The sequence below is a fragment of the Mastomys coucha genome, unplaced genomic scaffold (assembly GCF_008632895.1).
Source record: "Mastomys coucha isolate ucsf_1 unplaced genomic scaffold, UCSF_Mcou_1 pScaffold6, whole genome shotgun sequence".
Lineage (NCBI taxonomy): Eukaryota > Metazoa > Chordata > Mammalia > Rodentia > Muridae > Mastomys > Mastomys coucha.
Genome location: NW_022196912.1, coordinates 122,565,625 through 122,572,920, shown reverse-complemented (window position 1 = coordinate 122,572,920; position 7,296 = coordinate 122,565,625).

Below are 7,296 nucleotides of genomic sequence, written 5' to 3'. Positions count from 1 at the left end.
CGAACTCAGAAATCCGCCTGCCTCTGCCTCCCAAATGCTGGGATTAAAGGTGTGCACCACCACCACCCAGTCCCATTTCTTAAAATTAGATGGAAAGGTTCAGAATCCATCTCTACAGATGCCAGCAGTTTCCATTTCCCTCATGAATTGATGAGCAGCAAGTTCCTTTACGGCCAGCTCTCCTGAGTCACTTGGTCTCCCTGGCTTTAGCAGTCATTTATACACTGACCATCCTCAGCTCTGTCTGATTTGGGTGAACTCCAGGGCTCTGTGTCCCATTGGCTCCTCCTGCCTCCTCATCTCAGCCTCACCATCTTCACCTGCTTCATCTCAGCCTCACCATCTTCACCTGCATCATCTCAGCACTTTGACTTATTGCTTGCCCCCAATTGCCCACAACCAAACTCCAACTCACCTGTCTTCTTCGGGTTTTCTGTGTCTGCGATAAATGCAGCTTGAGGAGGAAAGGGTTTCTTTAGCTTACACTTAAACCTCTCAGTTCATCATCAAGTCAGAGCAGGAACTCAAGGCAGGAACTGAAGCAGAAGCCATAAAGATTGCGCTCTACTGGCTTGCTTCTTTTGGCTTGCTCAACTTGTGTATACCAGCCAGGACCACCTGCCCAGGGATGCCACTGCCCACAGTGCGATGGTCCCTCTCACATCAATCATTAATCAAGAAAATGCCCATAGGCACGTCTGTAGGCCAGCCTGTTGTTCATGGCAGTTGAGGCACCAATTTTGACTCCTTTCTCCAGTACCTCTTGAGTGATACCAAATTGGTAAGTTTACCTTTTAAAATGTTCCTAAGCATTCATACCTATTCTGGCGACTACTGTCTTCATGCAGCCTCAAAAGCTGGCTTCATCTGTGTCAGTCCTTCCCCCCAAGCATTCCTTAATTTTTCTGACATTAATATGTAGCCCCATTGCTTGTTCAGCTTTTCTGGAATTTCTGAGGGCCTCAGGACAGACGCTCCTCAACAGCTGATCCTCAGGTCTCATAGTCCCACTGTCTTGCTTCCTGAAGAGTATACTTGTGTCAAAGGTCATCTTCTTCAACTTTCTCTTCTTGCAAGGTAGCTAGGATGACATACATCTCTTTTTTTGTTTTGTTTTGTTTTCGAGACAGGGTTTCTCTGCATAGCCCTGGCTGTCCTGGAATTCACTCCGTAGACCAGGCTGGCCTCGAACTCAGAAATCTGCCTGCTTCTGCCTCCCAAGTGCTGGGATTAAAGGCGTGTGCCACTACTGCCTGGCTTTTGATTTTTGTTTTTGTTTTGAATTGCCTCACTTGTAAGCAAACAATTAAAGAGCTGAAAATTAGACACAGCTCTAGAAGGTCATTTAAAACACTAAGAAATTACCAGGAGGTGGCACATACCTTTAATCCCAGCACTCAGGAGGCAAAGGCATGTAGAGCTCTGAGTTTGAAGCCAGCCTGATTTACAGAGCGAGTTCCAGGACAGCTAGGGCTACGTAAAGAAACGCTGCCTCGAAAAGCCAAACAACAAAACCCAAACCAAAAAAGAAAACACGTGGTCACGTGATCTGGTTGACAGGGTGCTGTTGGTCTAGCACTTTGTAAACCACCGTGGTGTCCCACATCTAGAACCATAGCTTTCAGAAGGATAAGATCAAGGTCATCCATAAGCTACATAAAATTGGAAGCTGTCCTGGGATGTGTGAGACCTTATCTCAAAACAAGCAGGGCGGGACTTGCTGCTCTTGCAGAGGACAGGGGTTCGGTTCCCACTACCCACATGGTGGCCCACAAACACCTGTCAATCCACTACAGAGTTCTTGATGTTCTCTTCTGGCCTCTACAGCTTCTGAATGCATAGTGTACATACATACACTTAGGTATACATACATATGAAAAAAGTATTAAAAAATTAGGATTAATTAGTGTCATAATTACTTTATAATATGAAGAAATAATTATCCTCAGACTACATGTAAGTGGTGTCTATTTGTGATTATTTTCTCAAAGGAGAAAGTGGGTCAGTAGTAAGGAAATCCTTGAAATAAGGCTGTAGAAAGAGAATTAGGCAAAGCAGGCATGGCCTCTCCTTCACCCCTCCCAAAGCAAGTGTCTTAGAGGTAAAGCCTGTCACAGTTGCCATTTCCTGTGTTATCAGTGAGGTGAGGGGATGTTAGCAATGAGGCCTGGGGGTTGGTCTCACATCTACAGCAAATGCTCTAAGCAATGAGCTCTGGCCTGCCCTCAGGCACATATTTAAAAATGCATATTTAGTGGTGGGTATTAGAAATTATCTTAAAAAGATATCTGCATGTGTCAGAGACAAAGAGTAAGAGGGGAAAGTGGATGTGTACCTTGGTGCACATGTGGAGGTCATAGGACAACCAGCTGTCGCGACAGTCTTCCACATGTTTGAGACAAGGTCTCTTTGTTGTTAACTGCTGTGCATATTTCGCTAGCTGGCCCAAGAACTTCCTATCCTCACTGTAGGGTCACCACAGTCACTGGCATATGTTACCACACCCATTTTTACAGGATACACTGGAAGTTTGGGGGAGATGATAGACAAAAGCAAGCTAAGCAAGCCAGTGGCCTCTGCTTCATTTCCTGCCTCCAGGTTCCTGCTCTTAGTTCCCTTTATGATGGACTGTAAGCTCTCAGTTTAAATAAACCCTTTCCTTCCCAAGTCACTTTTGGATATGGTGTTTCTCAAAGCTAGGATACAGGAGTTTCGAGGATTCAAACTCTGGTATTGTACCCACTGAGCCTAGTCTTCAGCTGTCTTACTGACTGGTTAGCAGGTCACAGATAGATAATGGGGTACATAGGTTGTGGTATTGGGAGATGTGGCCTTGTTGGAGGAAGTGTGTCACTGTTGGGGTGGGCTTTGGGACCTGTCTCCTAGCTGTCTGGAAGACTTCTTCTGTTAGCCTTTGGATCAAGATGTAGAACTCTCTGCTCCCCCAGTGCCATGCCTGCCTAGATGCTGCCCTACTTCCTACCATGATGATAATGGACTAAACCTCAAAACCTGTAAGCCAGCCCCAATTAAGTGTTGTCCTTTGTAAAAGTTGCCTTGGTCATGGTTTCTCTACATAGCAATGGAAACCCTAACTAAGATAGAAGTTAGTACCAGGGACTGGGGTTTAGCTATGATAGGCCTGACCGTGTTTTTCTTTAGAGGAATGTGGATTTTGAAAGCCATGGAATGCTTTAAGTAGGGCTTAATGGACCATCCTAATAGGAATATGGAAGACATTGGTGCTGAGGGTGATGCAGACCTGGCCCAAGACGTTTCAGAGGAGAAGAATGTCAGTATGTGACCTAGAGACTGTTTTTGTGATATTTTGGAGAAGAATGTGGCTGGGTTTTTTGTTTTGTTTTGTTTTTTGCCCTTGTCTGAAGAGTCTGTCAGTGGCAAAGGTGAAGAGATTCAGATTAATTGTATTGACAAAGGAGGTCCCAAAATAATTCAGGTTAGACTCTGTACTGTAGTTTAGTCTCAGGAAGAGCATTTTGATGAAGCATAGCAAGCTTAAGAAGAAAAAAAATACAAAATGTATGGATCAAGTAATAAAGGAGAACAAGGAAGTGAAATGGAGCTGGATCCTCTGAGGAGATAAACATATTAAGGTAGTGGTAATTTGAGGGCAGAATCCCACCCAGCTAAGTTTTTTTTTTTTTATAAAGATTTTGTGTGTGTGTGTATGACAAGTATACTGTAGCTGCCTTCAGAAGAGGGAATCAGATCCCATTACACATGGTTATGAGCCATCATATGGTTGCTGGGAATTGAACTCAGGATCTTTGGAAGAGCAGTCACTGCTCTTAACCACTGAGCCATCTCTCCAGCCCCACCACCACCCAGCTAAGTTTATTGTTTATGTATTTGCTGTTGAATAAGGAATAGTTTGTACTTTTAATCTGGAATGAACTGCAATCCAGAAATGGAGGATATACCTGTGATCCAGATTTTGAGGTTGAAAGACATAGCCTTTTGATCCAAATTTTAAGGAATAGTGACCATGAAAAGCTTAAGCCCAGGCATGGTAGTACACACCTTTAATCCAAGGAGACAGAAGGCAAGACAGATGTCTGAGTTCTTGGCCAGCCTAGGACAGAACAAATTCTAGATGAAGAAAAGCTTACATCCAGGCATGGTGATACTTGCCTTTAATCCCAGCATTCAGGAGCAGAGCCATGCAGAGCTCTGAGCTCAAGGTCTACAGAGCAGTTTTCAGGACAGCCAAGCTTAGGTAGTGAATGAGTTGCAAAATGGAAAGCTGGTGATGATAAAAGAGAACAAGGGGCCAGCTCCAGCAAGCAGCAGAACTTGGCAGCTTTGGCCATGTGATTCTAGATTTAGAGTCAAGAATAGAAGGGCTACTGGGACAAATGCTGGCTAGCTGGAGCTAAGACATAAGCAAGGATTAAGAAGAAGCCAGATCACTGGAGTAAAGTCTTCTGGAAGTTTTCGGAGAGCACAAAGAAGCTGTGTTCTGTATATAGCCAAGGTTGCATCTTGTTATGCGGTGGATTTAGTAATATGTAAGAATCACCTAGATGGTACTGACTTTGAAGGTATGAAGCGGGTCATGGAGAGCAGCTGAGGCTTGATTCTACAAGAGGCCAGGGAAGGACATAGATGAAGGTGCAGCCTCATTTGCAGTTGATGGTCCAGGACTGAAGGGGTCATGCAAAGAATTTGAGGCTTGGCACCTTGAAGGGAGCCTCTAAGAGGCTACTGGTGAAGCCTAGTTGCAGTGGAAGACTCCAGTGAATTGGAGATGCCAGTACCATGGGATGATCACCAAGAACAGCAGCAGTGGAGTAGATTCAACCCTAAGTCATTAGTACTATCCTATCTATCTTCTATATGGTTTATGAATATTCAAAAATACCATCAGTTAATGAGTTAAGGAATGTTTTCTGACTTTAAACAGTATAAACTTGAAGTATATATTTGTTTGTTTGTGATAGGTCTTATGTATCCCACGTTGGCCTCAAACTTGATATGTGATAGAGGATGACTTTAAATGGATCCACATGCTTCTGCCTTCTGAGTAGGCACCTGATTCCAGTTCCTTCCTCTGTCTCTTGCAGAGAGAGGGTCTTTGTGAGAAGAAGGAAGAAACAGGATTTCACAGGGGTGACACATAATCTAAGCTTTGCACTATATTCAGGCATTAGGCCAAAACTCTCAGGTAGAAGGTGGGAAAGCAAGACCTGTGACTGTGGCAGTGGCTGCAGCACACAATAAGCAAAGGCCCAGAGCCCATAGCCACTGTGAAGAAGAAATCAAGAGGAGGAGCCCACTGCCATTATGCACTAGCCTGGGGAACCTTCCTAGAACCAATACAGTATGTTTGAAACGGGCAAATTCCTAGAGAATGAGTTTGGAGATAATATAAATTTGAAAGCAGTATAAGATAAATAGGTAGAAATGTTTTGAAATGTGCTTAGGTGCTGAAGAAAGGAAGGTGCTCAAGATTGGCAGTCATAGAAAGAAATACGAAATACTACTGGCCGGCAGTGGTCAGTGGTGGCGAGTGGTGGCGCACGCCTTTGATCCCAGCACTTGGGAGGCAGAGGCAGGTGGATTTCTGAGTTCAAGGCCAGCCTAGTCTACAGAGTGAGTTCTAGGACAGCCAAGGCTACACAGAGAAACCCTGTCTCAAAAAAAAGAAAGAAAATGGAGAATACAAGGCAGAGGGCACTTGAACCCTGGATAATTTTGTCTCAGTTATAAGGATAGAAATAATTATATATTCAGTAATAATTGCAGTTTTATATATCTTCTTTAAGAAAAATCAGAATAAAGCAGACTTAGATAAGAAGAAGACTGAGAAATAGAAACATTTCTATTGTTAGGTTCCAAACAATAGAACAGAGATTAGAGGATCAATAAAGAATTTTCAGAAGAATCCAATCTAAAGCCTTTGGAGATGCCTTATGACAAGATTACAGAATGGCAGCCCATAGAGATGGCTAGAGGTAAAAAGGTTTAAAGAAGCAATGATGTTATATAGTTTGCACTCACCCTATGTGAAACAGATACTTCACACAAAATTTTATAATTCCAGAAGCTTGGAGAAATTTGGTGTCAGTCATCTTAGAACCTGGCCCTCAACTACAATGGCTAGTATGGTGTGTTGGAGGGCCCTGCTGCTGAAGGTTGCAGCCCACCACATTTGAACAGCTCTCTGTGATCACTGCAAAATAGAGGACTCCTTGTCCTCAGCAGGATTTCCTACTCTCTGCTGTCCTTATTTGGAAGATATCCCAGAGGCCTGGCTTATCGGAAGTGTGATCTCTGGCCCAGTTCCCTGCAAAAGCTTTGCTCTGCTGCCCATATGATTAGATAATGTGCTCTTGCCCCGGGATAATAGGGTTGTGCTGCCTAATGCAAATGAAACATAGGATAAACACCTATCAACTACCCCCTAGCTGTTGCTGCCCTCTGCCAATATATTGCCCCCACCCTTGGAATAAAGTTGAACTGCCACTCTGGCACTGATCCTAGTAGTCTGTCATTCTGTTGAACTCACAGACCATCCAAACCCTGTTCTTCAACTCTGCTTCTGTCTCCCTCATAGGCTGGTGCAACAACCCTGAGGAAAGGGGAGACCTACAGTGGTGGGATGATGAGGGCCTCAGTTATGGAGCAGTGGAATCAGTAGAGGCATTAATATTGTCAAGAGTTAGTTTAGTTCCCAGGTGAAGGTCAATATTCTGAATTAAGAATATAGGTTATGCTTAATGTTGCCATCTTAGATCAATGTCAAATAGTAGCTGTAAGAGCTTGGGACGCCGAGCAGTGGTGGCGCATGCCTTTAATCCCAGCACTTGGGAGGCGGATTTCTGAGTTCGAGGCCAGCCTGGTCTACAGAGTGAGTTCCAGGACAGCCAGGGCTACACAGAGAAACCCTGTCTCCAAAAAAAAAAAAAAAAAGCTTGGGACATGGTTAACAACAGGGAAAACTATCTGAGTCATTTACAGAAGTAACCCAGGGTTCAGGGGAGTCTTTCACTTAACTTTTTACAAAGGTTAACTTCAGCTGTAGATAAAGTAGTATTAAATCCAGATGCTAGAGAAATTTTAATTGAATTTTTAGCTTTCAAGATTGCTACTGCTGAATGTAGAAAGGCTATTAGGCCTTTAAGGGCTAGGTCAGCGCCTCTTTCTGAGTGGATTAAAAACAACCATGGATATTGGATCTAATGCTCACAGTTTAGTTGTAATTAGACACTTACAAAAGATACGAGAGCTTAAAATGTCCCATGCTGTGACTGAAAGACCAAATCATTTCCTAAA